The following is a 16,193-nucleotide window of genomic DNA, read 5'->3' on the forward strand; positions in this document are numbered from 1 at the left end:
CAGAATGAAGACTATAATTCACCTTTTTGGCAGCCTTGCAGGTTTTGGTGTTGCTACAGCTTCTTTGCTTGCTCAGAGGGCCAACACCTACTGCTCAGGAGTAGCTTTTAGCAGTCTATGAAGTTGGCGAGGAAATCTGGCTATTCTGGTGTGACTGTAAGGCTGTCTGGTTTATGTTTGTTTTCTTTTGCGTCTTACCTTCTGTTACAGTCCTGCGCAAGTTGCTGTTAACGTTTGGTTTGGATGTTACCTAGAACTAGACAATGACTCTTTGGATTCAGACTGTACATGCAAGTTTATGGGCAGCCTTTCCCGATCCCAGAGATCACCTATTCTGTAAGAACTGTAGTGAATTCCAGCAATACCACCCCTGTTCCTGAATTCTTCACACAGCAGCAGCTGTTACGTTGAGCAAAACACTGTGTTGGTTACTACTCAAAAACTAGTAGCATGACCTTACTTCATTGCACCACAGCATTAGTAGCCATGTACACCTATTAGGAATCTCATGTGCTGCTAAAAAGCAAAATTACAGAAACACTGTTAAAGAGTTGCATCAGCAGTCTAAGTGCCACCAACTCCACCAAACACCACAAGCAATTCCACCGGTGTAAATGGCATTTGGTGGCATGGTAATCCCTCTTACAGTGTCATTTTCACTGTTTGATACTAGCTTTAGCTCTGTTACAACTACTAAAATGTCAAAAAAATCTTGTGTTCATAAATCATTTTGGAATCATACACAAGAATATCCAATGCCATAAACAGTCCCTGCTGTTCACTAAAACTTTAGGTTTCTATATGCTCATATATTGGAAGTCTCTGGGTAGGAGGGACTGGCAAAGACCTTTAGTGGCTGTTTCCTTTGCACATCACCTATTTTCTGGTAATTGCCTCGTGGTTAGACAGGAATAGCAATTCAAAGTGGCTCTCAGGGGAGATGCTCATAGCTTTGGGGCTGAAGGAACAGAAGTGAGAAGCTTGGGAGTATCGGTGGAGGAGGCAGCCCTGCTTGTCAGTTCCCAGGGATTTCAGGCAAGAAGGTGGTACTGAGCCAACCACTATAAGCGTAAGCAGCTTGACTTCCACTGGGCTGAAGCATTAGAGCTGAAGTCACTTAAAACATTCCCCTCATGCAGAGCTAAGTTTGCCAGTGGAATTGTGGTATGAAACAGAACACTTGATTTTTAAACAAAAGATGTTGTTGCTTACAACTTAAGTGACTAAAAAGAGGAAAATTGACTGTTCTACTTCATCATGTATTGCATTAAAGGCACTGCTTGCTAGTAAGTGTATAATATTGTCACTGTAAGAAAACATTCACTGGTAAAAATAGACTCCTTTCTTCTCCCTCAATTTCTCTTACTTGTGTTTTTAATTGTATAGTTGTCATCCATATGTTATCTTAGCTAGAAGCTATGAATAAGTATTTTTAAAGCAATATCAGCACGCTGCCAGATGACTTCAGGGTTTTCCTGAAAAAAAATTATCCAGGTTCTACTTTTCAGACTCGTGTTGGACTGATGTGCTTTGAGTTAATTTTTTTTTTAATGCAGTGCTAAGTATCTGAAAGTGGTGTTGACCTTTTTCCTGCCTTCTCCTTCCCTCATTTGCCTGAAGGATGACAGTGTGAAGGAAAAGGTGGTATATCCAAGTACCTCCTTCTACCTTGGTAAGCTTATCTTGAGAGATAAGCTATGTGAAAGCAAAGTTACTGACAACAGAATTCATAGTGGGCAAACACAAGACAACTGTTTCATGCCAGTTCTTCCAGACTGAATTCGTAAATGAATAAATGTGTCTCTCCCACTTCACACTACCACCTGTCATACAGTGAACACAATTTGCCTGTATATTTGAGATAAGCCTGCTTTCCAGTAGTTATAGTTCTCTTTTATACATGAGAAGCTTTCAGAGCAATGTCTGAAAGTACAGGCTGAGTAGCCATCATGACCAAGAGAGACTGTATAATGGAAATACAGGCTCAAATGTTGATCTTACTGGCATATGTGGGTGCATTGAATGTTGAAACTTCGATCCGAAACAGCTTAAAGACAATTTGCAGATATGTAAAATGGGTCAGTGGTGTAAGTGTTGGTCTCATTAATTTATAATGTAAGGAGGGGAATAATAATTACATAGCTACAGTTTATCCCTTATCATGTATCTGTCAAAATTAGCAAACAAGTTCAGTATTTATGTAGCTAGAAGGGATCAGGGCATACTTTCTGCTGTGCAATAAGAGGTTGTAAGTAAAAACGCAGACTAACAAGATCTTTGGATTTATCTGAACAGGAATAGGAGGGAACCTGCAAGAAAGCAACCTCATGATTGTCAGTGACTCCAGGAAAGAGAAGCCTTCAGACTGAGGGAGCTGCTGATCAGTAGGGTAACTGAGTAATTACTTGTCCAAATCTTAAACAGCTTCTAATAAAAATATCTCTGCCTAGAGAGGCTGTAATCTGACCTCTCTTGAAGTGGAAATACTGTGCCAAAACTCCTACTAAGAGGAACATAAGGCAACATCCTATAGGCTTCCTTGTAATACCAATCTGTTAGTTTGTCACAATGAAAACCAGTGTACCAATGGAAGACTTCTAGCACAATAACAAAACTAACACTGTATTTTTCTTCAATAATTTGTGTAAGAATCATCTAGATTATTGATTCAGAGTATACAACACTACCAGACCCTTTTCATGCTTGCTTTTCAAAAAGAAGTTACATTTACTGCCAATATTCAGCCATGTAGGTGTAAGTAATACTGATAAGCTACTGCTGAATAGTAAGAGGTTTGTTTCATCAATGAAACTGAGTTCAAATGTAGGCTTGTTTGGCTGTGCTGCCATTTTTATTATTGAATAAACTGTTCTTAATCTGCTAGGAAGACAGACATGGATGTATGTATTCTGTAAGCAAGACTGAAACTTGGAGCCTTGATTTTCTTCATTGCCACTGATCAGGAAATGAGGCTTGCAAGCTGAAAGCCCTAAAACTATCTATGAAAAACAAAACAAAACAAAACAAAACAAAACAGGCTGATTTCAATCTAGGGATCTGAATAAAGGTATAGAAGCCTTAATTTAGCATTCAGATAGGAAGCTGAAGACTTAACTTCCATACGGTCTTTCAGACATAAGGTATCATTAGTAAAATAAAAGGGACTAGAGGTTTAAATCACTCAGTTTTCCATTATAATAAAATAGCAATGTTATTTTGCTTTAAAAATACCTTGTCTTTTTCATCAGTTTAGGGGAAAAGTTCCTTAATTATTTAAGGGCGGTGTGAAGGGACAAATAATATACTTTCCATGATATATGTATGAACACTATTATGAATCTTATTCATTTTCACCCATTAGGTTTTTCTTAAGTGTTTGCACATACAGAATGATAGAAAAGTCTAGGCTGGAAGATACCTCTGGAGATCACCTGGGCCAACCTTCTATTGAAAGCAGGGCCTTAGAGTAGGTTATCCACGAGCCTGTCTAGCTGAGTCTTCAGTATTACCAGTAAGGTAGGTTCCACCACTTCTTTGGGCAACCTCACAGTTGTTTCTCACAGTGAAGTTTTTTTTAATATCGAGACAGAATTTCCCATGAAGCAACTTGTGTCTGTTGCTTCTTGTCTTGTCACCATGCATCACCATGCACCTTTGTGAAAGGAGTACCTCCGTCTTCTCTGTACCTTTCTTTTAGGTATTGGAAGACCATGACTAGATCCTCCCTGAAACTTCTCTTCCCTAGGCTGAACAAACCCAATTCTTTCAAGCTCTCTTCAGAAGTCAAGTTCTCTGACCCTCTACTCATCTTAGTGGCCCTCTGCTTCACCCTCTCCAATTTTTCAATGTTTCTTTTGAACTGGGAGGACCAAAACTGGACACAGTATTCCCTAGGTGGGCTAAAAAGTGCCAAGTAGAGTGGAATAACTATTTAGCAAGCTTAGACCTGTTTTTTCAGTACCAGCAGATGGCTTATATAATCCTCAAGATATTAGGTGAGTTAAAGTCCAATATGACAGTGAACTCTCACTCATCTATTCTTCTCTAATGTCAAAAATTACACCTGTTTGAAGCATCTGATATTTTCCTTTGGATATTTTTCCTGGTGATTTTTGTGTATAGATGAATGAGAGAATAACTTTTTCATTGCAATTTGCCTGTTATATTTTTTTTTTAAGTTGTTATCTAAAAAGTAGATTGTATGTTGTTAGATTTCTTGTAGTTTCTGTCTTCCAGCAGGATGGATGCTGAATTACCCCAGTCATTGCTTCCTCTGGCTGCAAAAAAACCCCCAATGTTTGAAAGTGAACATACTCCTGTTTGTGGTATGTTTATTCCATATTAGTTTTTCACATGAAGAGGCAGTAGTTGCCAAATATTTAGGGAGGAGTACAGTGGACTTCAAAGCATTCTTAAAAGAGCACTGATGGAAGAAACCTCATGTGTTTCTTCCATCAGTACCTACCAGGTACAGTAGCGTGGCGAAAATTAGCATGCAGCTTTAGGTAACTGAAAGGTCAACTTATAAACGTGTCAGTTTAAAAAAAAAAAACAGTCATTTGTAATATTTTGTCTAGCAGTTCCTGTGAACAGTAAAATGTTGCCCACAATTCATAGAGCTGTCATCCACAGAGCTTCCCATGCTGCAGCTTTTATCATTCCATTGTTTGTCACCTTTTCTTAACATAAGGTCTGACAAGCAAAAAAAGCTTTGCAGAAATACTAAAGTGAGATGCATATTTTGTTTATTTAAAAATTCTTACAGGAAATTCTATCAGATAGGGGCATGGAGAGTTCAAAGGTAACAGGAAACATAACAGTAAATGCTCAGCATTGGAAATTTTGGAAGTCTGGAGCTGAGATTCCTAAACTGCTTGCTTGGGAAGCATCCATGCCTTATCATGTGATGCAGATAGTATTAGGGATAGAGAGACAGGAATACCATTCAGTTTACCATAAATACTTATTATGTCTTTCAGAGCAAAATCACACTCTGCTAACGCTCAAAATCCAGGTGAGTATGATTTCTTCCCCACTGTGGACCTTAGGAAGTATGTTGTAGAACAATTCCACCATTGGACAGCTCTGTGAAGGGAGGAATGGAGAAAACAATGAGGAAGTAGAATGAAATAGACTTTTCCTCTCTCATGGTTCTTTAAAAGTCCATACAAAGGGAGCTGCCATGCCCAATGTGAGAACATCATTAGTCACCTTAAAAACTACTGAGGCACATCAAGGTTCTCAGAGCTTTGTCCCCCCTTCCCTCTGCAGGTGTCAGAGGGCTCTTTGCTTTCATCCCTAAGAGCCCTGGTATCCTTAAAAAAAGTGTCTCATATCTTTACAAACCTTCATGTGTTGTTGGTAAACAACCTTACTCGCATACCCCTTCCCACTACAGCCTTGGGAACATTTCCTCCTCCCCTTCAAAGGAACACGATGAGATTAAGAGCAACAGCTTCCCAACAATCCTTAACTCCTTGAGAACGTAAGTCCTTGTTTAGGCTTGCTGAGCCTAGAACAAGGAGGTTAGAAGGAGTTCTGATAAACTTATGAAATCTTGAGGGATCTGATGATATTTCTTTTTCTCATTCCCCAATCTTCCATCTCAGTTAGCATTCTTCTCCACTGCCTCATCCTGCTGTCGTCCTCCAAACCAAAAGATGTGCGAGTCCAAAAATATTCCTGAAAATGAATGCCTTTAGTTAGCTGCAGTAAGGCTTTTCTGAAACAAGTGAAAGATTTGGGCATAAACAGCACAACATGCCTGGGAGCTGTGTTCCGTGGTTTATAGAGCAAACATATATAGGATATAGTAATTCAAATTTTTGTTTACCATGCTGATCTGCAGGATCTGCAAATCTGTGGAGATGACATTAAATGAAAAGTAAAAGCTTACCTTTCCTCTCTTCCCTACTCTCGTGTCTTCCCCACTCTTGTGGATTCTCTTTTTGTATTATTGTTGCAAGTACTTTAAGAAAACCAATAAAAATTTCTGGCAAAAACTTGCCAAGACAAACTGTAGTGCTGCCCCTGGAAATGTTATTACTGAATCAGACAAAGCTGTTTGCCAGTGCAGTGATCTCATTATGAGAACTTTTTAAAAGCAGTGTTTCAGAAAATGGTTGTGGATGATGGTAGCAAAAGCATTGAGTCCAGGGGCCTTTAAGTCTGGAGGGTATTTTGATGCTGTTGGCTAGTGGGTCGTGTCTCTTTAGCCCATTTGCAGAGTTTTTCTATTTATTCAAAAGTTGTACAGACAATGGTAAATTAAAAATTAGCTCCGTAACTGGATCTAGCTATTAAAATTCTTTAAAGTCAGGATTTGACAACTCTAGCTTTGTCTGGAAAAGGAAAGGAAATAAATTGGCAAGGACTAAAGGCAAGCCACAACAAAAAAATGAGTTGTGGAGCCTCTGAAGTACAGTACAGTATGTCAAGGACTTAATACATTACAAATAAACCTGTATGTTGCTTACCATCCTGCCAAAACAGTCGCAATAGCAACCCAACCCACTAAACATTCAGCTTTACAAATCAAATGCATAAGAAAACAACTTCTAACCAGTCACTCTGCTAGACATATGAATACAGGAGACTAAATCTTGTTATTAAAGAGGGGTAATAAGGACTTGGCCACAGAAAACTTACCATTGTTTGAAATCTGCAGGAGTGTGTGGTTAAAATGGCAGGACTAGGTTTCATTGTACAAACAAAACCCAAAACAAGGTCAAAGTGCCCTACAAGAAGACACTATTTTGAAAAGTAGCCACTTGTACTGCTTAGAGGAAGAATATATTTTGTTATATTTGGTTATTGACCTTGCCATCCAAAAAAGGACTTTGAAATCTTTAATCACTCACAAATCATTGAGTTAATTACGTTTGCTTCCCCGAGAGAACTGCTCACTCTCAGCACATTCCAAATAACATCAAATATTTAGAATTTAAGGAATTAATAAATCACATTTTAACCTGATCCGTAAAGTAAAATAAGCTACTTAGCATTTTTATTTCTTATTAGCATCCAAACACACAAGGAGACTTACGTATTTGCAGAAAAAGGTGAGTGACAAACAGCTCCACCAGTGAGGACGCTATCTTTCTGGATGAATCTGTTCTGCAAAACACACATGTAAATTAACAGCTCTGGATTGACCCATCTATAAGATGGTTCTGCTGCCCTCCCCATGGAGCAAAACACAGCATTCTTGCAGCTTTCTCACTTAAATAGAAAGCCTGCTGCACAGATACACTTCTCTCAGTATAAATTCGTGCACATATACACATGTACACTTCCAAATGTGTACACATAAAAATTCAAATCCAGGAACTGGGTCATCTGAAAAGAATTTTTGGATTAGCATATTTTCTGAGGACTAGCACATACTACAAAGGCTGTTATTCTGTACACCACTTGGAAATTCATCATCTTTGTTTATTATTATGGTATGTCTCCATGCATGTGTTAGCTCCTTCTAAGGCTATTAGAAAAACACAGTATTGTTATTCCTACTGAATTCTTATGTAAGTTTAAGTATTTTAATGATCACTTAACTAAATCGCACAGGAAAAGCAGTACGGAAAAGGGAGAAAACTCAGCCTTTATAGATTTTAACACTTGCTGAAGTTGGTGGAATACGCATTTAACTCTTCATGGGAGCACTGGGGTGCTGCATGAGACACAGACATGGCAATGAACCAGATGCTGCCTGCAGATATGCATTTTTTAATCTCATTGACTTAAGTGGATGTTGCCACAGGCAGGATTTGGACCTGTGTACTTTTAAAGTGGAAATGGTTTTCATAGCGATTGCAAGTATTAATACTAAATGGGCACAGTATGAGCCCTATCATTAATAAGAACTAAGTTTTCATTGAATTACAGGCAGTTGTAATAAAAAACTTATGTTTGATTCTGACAAATTTTACATTTTAACTCCTACTACGTAAACAGTGCATAAGGGTATCAGGAAACATCAGTGTGTTGTAACTCTTGCAACATTATTAGGAGTCTCAAGGCATTTAGTGTTTTCTCAAAGATGGTCATAGGAATATGAGAAAGCCTTTTACCCTCATATTAAAAAAAAAAGGAAGAAAATATATTTGTCATCTAAGGAAGTCCAAAATTCATTTTTTGAAACCCATCATTTTTTAAGCCAATCATAAAATGTGTTGTGACCTGACTCATGGTTTTTAAATGTAGGTACTTGCCAATACCAAGATGTTATCATATGTGTCTTCATCCAAATAAAAAAATATTAATAATTCCAGAAAGCAGGTGAAGCTGTATTGTAATAGCTGGGACCTGTATATGTATTCTGATTTTAAGTAAACTTTGGAAAGGAAGTAAATTTTACAGCATTGCAAAAATCCTGTAAAAATCAGGTTGATATAAAGGGAATGAACAAGAGATACTGATTAGTTCAAACAAAAAGACTTTTAATGACTGGAAGAAGATTTGAAGCTGAGAAGGAAAGTACTAATGAGAGAGTTAGGTCTGTCTGTACTGGGCTTGCAGACCTGGGTGTGTACAGCCCTCCTCCTTTTTCCCTCTGACCCACTCCCTGATTCCACAGGAAGGATATACATACGCGTAAGACAAAAGAAAATCTAGGTGTGCTCCACCACGCTGGCCAGTTGTCCAGGACTGACATCTGCCCTTCATTATAGGTAATGAATTAGTCTGGCAATTTGAACAGCATCATTTGGAGTAAACTGGACAGTGGCAGCATTTAGATCAAGGAGCAGGACTTTGTTGAAGGCAGGAGTAGCATATATAAATTTTAAGTAGAAATTATGAAAGGTGTATTTATATTTTTAATTTATAAGAGAGGGGATCATTAGGATGTTAAGGAAGTGAGATGAGGCACAGTATGGGATCTGTTCAGATAAGTTTTAGATAACTGAAGGGCCATCAGGTACATGCCTGCAAAAGAGGAGCAGAACAACAGTTAAGGGCATAATCTCGTGTTTTGAGTAGAAGCAGAAAGATTTGAGTGAGATTGATTTGTGTGACTTGTGCGGTAGCTGTGTTCAGGACTTGTCTTTTCAACCTGATCTGCACATAATTGTGTTAAGAAAGAGGGAGATATATTTGCCTAACAAAGAGGAGAGCAAACTTAGCTAAGGTGAATTTCCCCACTGGTGGGAGGTGAATTCTCCTCTGGAACCAAGTGCACTTCTGGGAAAATTGTTTCTTTCTCCCTCCTGCCTCATTCCAGGACTTGAACACTTGTAACTGTTCCCTTGCCAGGCAAATGTCATCCACCACACAGTTGGATCCACTTCTTTGCTTCTTGTATTTATCCTGCGATCAGTCTAGACTTGTCTAGCATTGCTTTGCATTCCTGGCAATTTTAAGGAAACATATGTCTTGCTGGCTGCATGTGGGCCGCTTGGGTTGAACGAGCTGTGGCTAGAGTGCCCAGGCTGGCCTGTTTTCGGAAAACCACAGCAGCTTCATCTCTCTTCCTTTTAAGAATTCCATCTAAACTGTCTTGTGTTCTTTTCTTTGTGGTTAAAATGTCATGTAGGATGTTGTTTCCAATCTTATGTATGGAAAAGCATGTTCTCATATAATATCTAGCCTTGCAGTTCTTTCACTTAAACTGAGTGGCTAATAGCTACTAAGATTCAAGGAGGGGCACTAAGTATTCAGAGAATCTGTATCTCATTCTTGTTCCTGTACAAAACTGTTTTGTAAGTATGTATTCATAAAGATTTAATGGCAGATAAAATCCAAAATATTTCAGAAGAAAAGGAATAACAGGAGTTCACATGAGGTTTTACAATTTATTTCCACATGAATTATGTAAATTACTTGGTCTGTTTAGCCTACAGAGTAACCAAAGGGATGAAGTGCATCTCTTGAACCTGTCCTGAGGGTGAAAATCTTGGTAAAAGGGCACTTGCAGCAATGATTAGAAGCCTCAAAATCAGATGATGATGATAATTATGATTATGATTATTGTATTTTGAGATTGGGCAGGCAACCAGCTCTTGGGAAGCTCATTGAACACTGCAGGGGGTTTTGGAGGTTGCTTCTTTTCTGTGGTAAACTATTCTGTTGGCTAGAACAAGTTCAAGACTGCAGAGCCTTTGCTTGCTTTACTCTTGTCATAATGCTTAAGCTGGTGACTTCACTTCCTACCTATGAAATGGACTTATCTGCCATCCAGACTTGTTACGAAGTTTAATCACCCCATGTATGAAGAATTCTATGAACCTTTCAAGACAGTGGTTATGATTATTTCCACAGAGCTGGTATGGTTCTTACTGTAGTACTTTTGCATTACTTTCATGGTGATCTGAGATTCACATGCACCTGAAGAATGATAGAGTCAGAAAAATGTTGGTAGGAGGACTGAGAGAAGCTTGCCTAGCTAAGTATTTAAGCTGTCCAAGGACAGGAATCCTGCCGTCTGTCAGCCTCTCTCAGTGCTGCTGTACCCTCCTGGTGAAAAAGGTTTTCCTAATGTCCAGTCTACACCCTCAGAGCTGCAATTTGTGGTCATTGCCCTATTGCTATATTGTTTAGCACTACGTAGGAGAGTTTGGCTCTTATGTCTTCACAAATCCCTTTCAAATAGTTGTAGGCAGTTATTAGAATTCCTGTTAGCCTCCTTTTTGCCAGCGTAAACAAATACTCTCTTTGTAGGACATGTGCAAAATTTCCTGCACAGTACAGAATGAAACCAGCAGGAAGAGGATAAGCAGGAAAGCGAGATGAGAGCGTGGTGCCACAGCAGCTGCATCTGGTGAGTAGCATTGCACCACCTGCAAGGGAGAGGTGCATGACACTATGCACAGTTCCCCAGAGGGTATCAGGTATTGAGCCTGCCAAGAAGCTTCTTAGCACTGACTTTTTTTAATGATCTAAGGATATACTTCTGTCATTGGTTCCCCATTTAATCAGGTTTTAGACACAGATCAGTGAATCATTATATACATATCAGGAAGCTGAAAATTCTAAAAATGGCAGCTATTCGTAAAATGTGAATAGTATGTGTCTAACCATTCCCTACTATTTCTACTTGAATATGTTCACATGTGCACAGATTGCTCTAGGAATAAAGATCTGTGAGCCTGCAGGGCCTATGTTCTGGATACTTCTATGTGAAGAGAATATCCAATATAAAATCTATCAGTCAGGACATATGATAATTTACATTTTTGTATAACGTACAGTTTATCTTAGGAATGAAGAAACTATGGCCCTCGATAGCACAAGAGCAACAAGATTATCTTGCTCCCAGTTATGTACAAGTTCATCATTTAAAGTTCTGTGTTTCTTTATGTATGTAATAGTATGCATTTGGAAATTGTTCCCTGTGGCACAGGGCCATATGTTAGCATGAACACACTAGAAGAAAGTTACACGAGCTTGGTCTTTTTTTAGCTGATGGTGTCACTGCATCAGGGTGAGAGAATATTTCAGCTTTAGTAAAGTTTACAGGTTTTAATTGCTCTTATTTTGTCCCTATGCCAGTATGGTTGGCAGTACATATAATTCAGTAGTTGAAAGTGTCTACCCTAATATGAGAGGGTTTTGAGAGTAGAGCAAAATGATTTGTTTAAACACAGCACAAAGCAAGGAGGGGCTAAGAATACAGGTGAGATAGTATACTGGAATTGACCTGATGTCAAGGGATATATAATAATATAAACTAATATAAACTGTATGTTACTTTTCCAGTATGTTCTAGTGATAAATTTACAAAACCAGAAATACCTTTAATCATGATTTTGCATGGAACTGTTTTTACTCCTTGAATCTTGTAACATTTGATGTGAAAAAGTGCAATGGGATAAGTAGAGCTCATAAGTGCCAGCTGTTTTTGTTGAAAACACTGACAAATCTTTTCCTCTATGCTCTAATAAACTTTCATTTACCGAGAGCGTAGTCCTAAATATCATTCAGTAGTTTTGCTTCTTGTACCGCTATCATTTTTGACTGAGAACTATCTGCCTGCCATTTTGTTTAAAGAGCAAATAGTGGAGCAGTCTGCTATATAGTATGTGTTTAGTTTAAATTCACAGGAAAGACATTGAACTTCTTTAGGGTCTCTCATGTTCAACCTTTGCTTGATAACAGTAATCCCTCTTTGAGGAGATTTACTGCTTAACAAACATGTTTCAGTACACTAATGATCTACAAAGTATGAAGTCACTAAATGCATAGACAAGATCTCTAGCCACTCACAGTGGGACTTGTAAGAAATGGACTTTTAGATCAGTATAAAAGTAAGAACGCCTTTTGTAAAGAAACATGTACAAATCTATGTTAAGTTTTTAATTGCTTGCGGTGCACTTCCATGGTAACCTTTGTCCACCAACAGGTGTGTTCAAGAAGCTCTTTAATTATTTATCTGGTGTATCTACTATATTAATAGATTTTTCTGCTCTTCATGATGAGGGGTGCAAGGAAAGAAAGTGCGCCAAGATCTCATGACAGAGCAGAATTTCTCTCTACATAGCAAGATTGCGTAATGCCTAGTCTGCTGTTGTGCCTGCCAACTGCTGTCAGACAGACTGCATTGTTGAGCAGAAGTTGGAAGGGATTAGACAATACAGGGAATAAATAATAAAGTGGGACGTGGAATGGTTTCTTTTTTTTCCCCCCAGTAATTTCCACTTTCTGTCCTTGTGCTAGAGAAGTGAACATAGAGAATGTCATAGACATCTCACATTATCCATCTTCTCCTTTATTCCACTCGAAATAAGGCTGGTCTGCATGCACAGACTAAAAGGAGAAGTACTGCTGGAAAAATCAGACTGTATTGGCATTCAGTCTGGTCATTAATAGTGCAATAAATATAAAAATTTAAAATATTTAGTTATCATATGGCAAAATGCCTGATTTAGCAGTGCTGTTATTGTACTTCCAGTTATACTACAATTACTACTATGATAGTTCATATAACCTTTAAAAGGCCGAAGTTCTTCCCATTCCAAAGCTGAAGAGGTTATATCACTTTAAAAGCTCTGGCTATTTTGTAATACTTATTTTAGAACTGTGGATATTGCTATTAATAGAATCATCTCACCCATTTCTGAGTCCAGTGAAGCAATAAACATCAGTGATGTTTTGTGACAGTGAGTCAGCTATGCACTGCTGAAAGGTGTTACTTTTTCCAGCTCTGAATTTGTCACCTCTTCTAAAGTGAATATTCAGTACTTATAATGTAATAAATGTTTCTGAAGTACATTAACTGTGTAATTCACTAGTTTGTTTACTTTTATTCTGTACTGTCTTACTCATATTTCCATGACCTAAAGAGACTCATTCTTTTCAAGTGTCCTCATTCAAGATGTTTCCTGTGCCTTGATTTTTGTTACCTATCTCTACATTTCTTCTTTCTAAGAGCTTTTACTTGATAACAAAATCTGGAGTCAAATGATTGTGTAGAGTCTTTCAGTCTCAAAAAACCCAATAACCTTAAAAAGGGATGAGCTGTGTTTTTTTTCATCTCTCCAGAACTTGCAGCAGATTTTCATGCAGATAAATGTATATCTGATTGGGAGACAGGCACTTAATTCAGATAGGGTTTTTTCTTTTTTAAATCTTCTACCTGTTACTTAACCATTCTCTTCCTTCTAGTTTCCTTCTTAAAACCAACAAAAATGTTTTGCCTGTAAACTCTGCATAGTAATGACCACTTTATATATACCTCTACCAGTTAGTGTTGTCTGTGAATCTGCATCTTCACAATGAACCTACAAGTTACTAACCTTTGTCAGAAATCTTTGGGCACTTTGAACAGACACACTGTAGGAAATCAGTATTGGGTCATCCTTTGATTCTGGATTTTCTGTCACTTGTAGACCATCTTTATGTCCATAGCAGATCCTTGGATTTTCTTCAAATCTTATTCTTCATTTTTTCCTAATGACTTCTCTTTCCAGTTTATAAGCATACTTTTCAGTATTGTTGATGTACAAACTGTGGGTGAATGTAACCTGAAAAATTCACACATTTGCCAGTCTGCACTGGCTATTCAGGAGTATCATAATGTATTTCCCTTTCTTTGTGAATTTAAATTTATCATCAAGGTCTGGATAAGCCTATTTTTATCATCTTCTTGGAAAGAGGTGAAGGCTTTTCAAGTGATGTTTTGTGAAAGAACTAGAAATGTCAATTGTAATAGTTTCAAAAGATTAGGGCTGTGATAAAATACATTTGTCCAGTCTAGACTAGTAGTTAGCTACTTTGGGTATTTTAGAATATTAGTTTTATTGGGCTGGTGCAATATCTATCTTTCTGATTCTTTTTTCCTCAGTAAGTAATATTAATGTCAACAAGTGGCTTTGCAACAAAGGTAGGAATTTCTAGATCTATTATGATTGGTGTCTGAAAAGGTAAATCTTCTATAAGCTAGAGATGGAGTTGTAACTTGTATAACTGTGTCTAGGCTAACTGAACCAGTTAATTGGGGTGCAGAGAAAGATAATCATGATAGCATACAAGATAAGCTGTTTAAGTTAGCTCTGGACCTGAGATACTGAGTACTTGGTGTTTGAATTCTGAGCAGGTGCTTTTCCTATGCTATCAGGGTACCCGGCTGCATAGTATAAATCTATCTGGACACATTTAGGTGAGTTGCAGATTGGGGAGGAAGAGAATTTCAATGTCTGTAGCCTGAGTTGATCAGAGGAATGTTGGTAAAGTAAGTAAAAATTTTTTGGGTGGGTTTTTTTTTTCTTATTTGTCTTCTATGGTGAATGCTGGGAAGGTAGGGATGTGATGTTCTATTATATATGAAGCTTGTGCGAAGTGTGCTTGCTTGTAGATTCAGAAGTAGATATTTCCTTTTCTCTGATTAGGAAAAAAATCCTCCTAAACATGATGGATACTTACCAAACAAGGGATGAAAGAACCATGTTCAGAAGCTTCTTCATCCATGAAGCCAGTCATCTTCAGTTTAGTCATAACATGGCCATTTGTTGTGTTAATGTTATACTCATCAGGTAATTCACCTAGGTCAAGGTGGAAGTTAGGTATCTATCATCCTTTCTCAACATTGTTGATGCAGTATGGTATGAAAAAAAGAGTGGTTTTTAACTGTTGGGGGGAGTACCCCAACTTCCCCCTGAAAGAACCCACTTTACAACACAATTAGGCTATATAAAATATAATCTTATTTTTCCTAGAACAGTTACAGACATATATAAATTCACATTTGCCCAGGAATGAGACGGTGGAAAACTACACCTTGGCCAAATGTGACATATATTATTAATTTCTGGAGAGCTGCTTTGTTTGGCTTGAGGCAGTAGAGACCAGTGTCTAGATGTGTCCAGAGTCCATGGCATCATTAAGAACCATCAGGCATTTGGAAGGATGGTAACAGGCAATCCCCCAAAATACTGTGCTTGGAAAATTCCCCTTAAAGGAGGAGAACAGAATATCTCCTGTCTATCTGTAACTTCTGTAAGGCTGCGGTCCCTGAAATTCTGCTTTTTCCAGGTTTAGGTTGTTGGTTGATCATCTAGTTGAAAGGAAGGAGGGAATATTCTTTGCATTCTTAGCCTTCTATTTAGTTGAAAGGTAGAAGGTCTTCCCATATTTTCTCAATCCCTCTGTTTTTTTCCTCTTTACAAACAGGACAAATTAGCTGGTTTCCTTACTCTCCCACAACCTTGTAGGACCGCTTCAGTCTCAGTGCAATGCTGCTTTGCAGAAGGTGTTGGAAGGTAAAGGTCGTGTCCTTAGCAGCCTTTTATGTATGTGGAACCAATTATAGTTGGCAGATCAAAACAGACTTTAGTTGTTGTGAAAATATGGAACTAACAAAGCTTTGTAGGTGCAAATGGTTGTGGATTTGGTGGGATGCAGCGACATTCTGTCATCAGCGTTGAAACTGCTTGAGTTTGAAAGCTGTGTGGGATTTCTGAATTGTTCCTGAAGGAATATGTGAAGTCTGTTAGGGTGAGTCATTTATCCAGTGTGTTCTCATGTGAGTTTCCCCATTAGTCTCATCCATTGATGTTATTTGTCTTAGGTTTCTTCATTCAGTTCAGGATGGCGTTGCAAAACCTCCTGGGGAGCTTTTTACCACATCTTAAGAAAACGTTGCATTGGCTCTGAGTTTGCAAACTTCTGTTTCTAGGTGCATTTCTCTGTTCTAACAAGCTTTGTCTGGTTTGAACACAGTATGAATTGAATGGAGACTGGATTTTTGTGTGTCGATTCCT

The sequence above is a fragment of the Accipiter gentilis genome, chromosome 33 (genome assembly GCF_929443795.1).
Source record: "Accipiter gentilis chromosome 33, bAccGen1.1, whole genome shotgun sequence".
NCBI lineage: Eukaryota > Metazoa > Chordata > Aves > Accipitriformes > Accipitridae > Astur > Astur gentilis.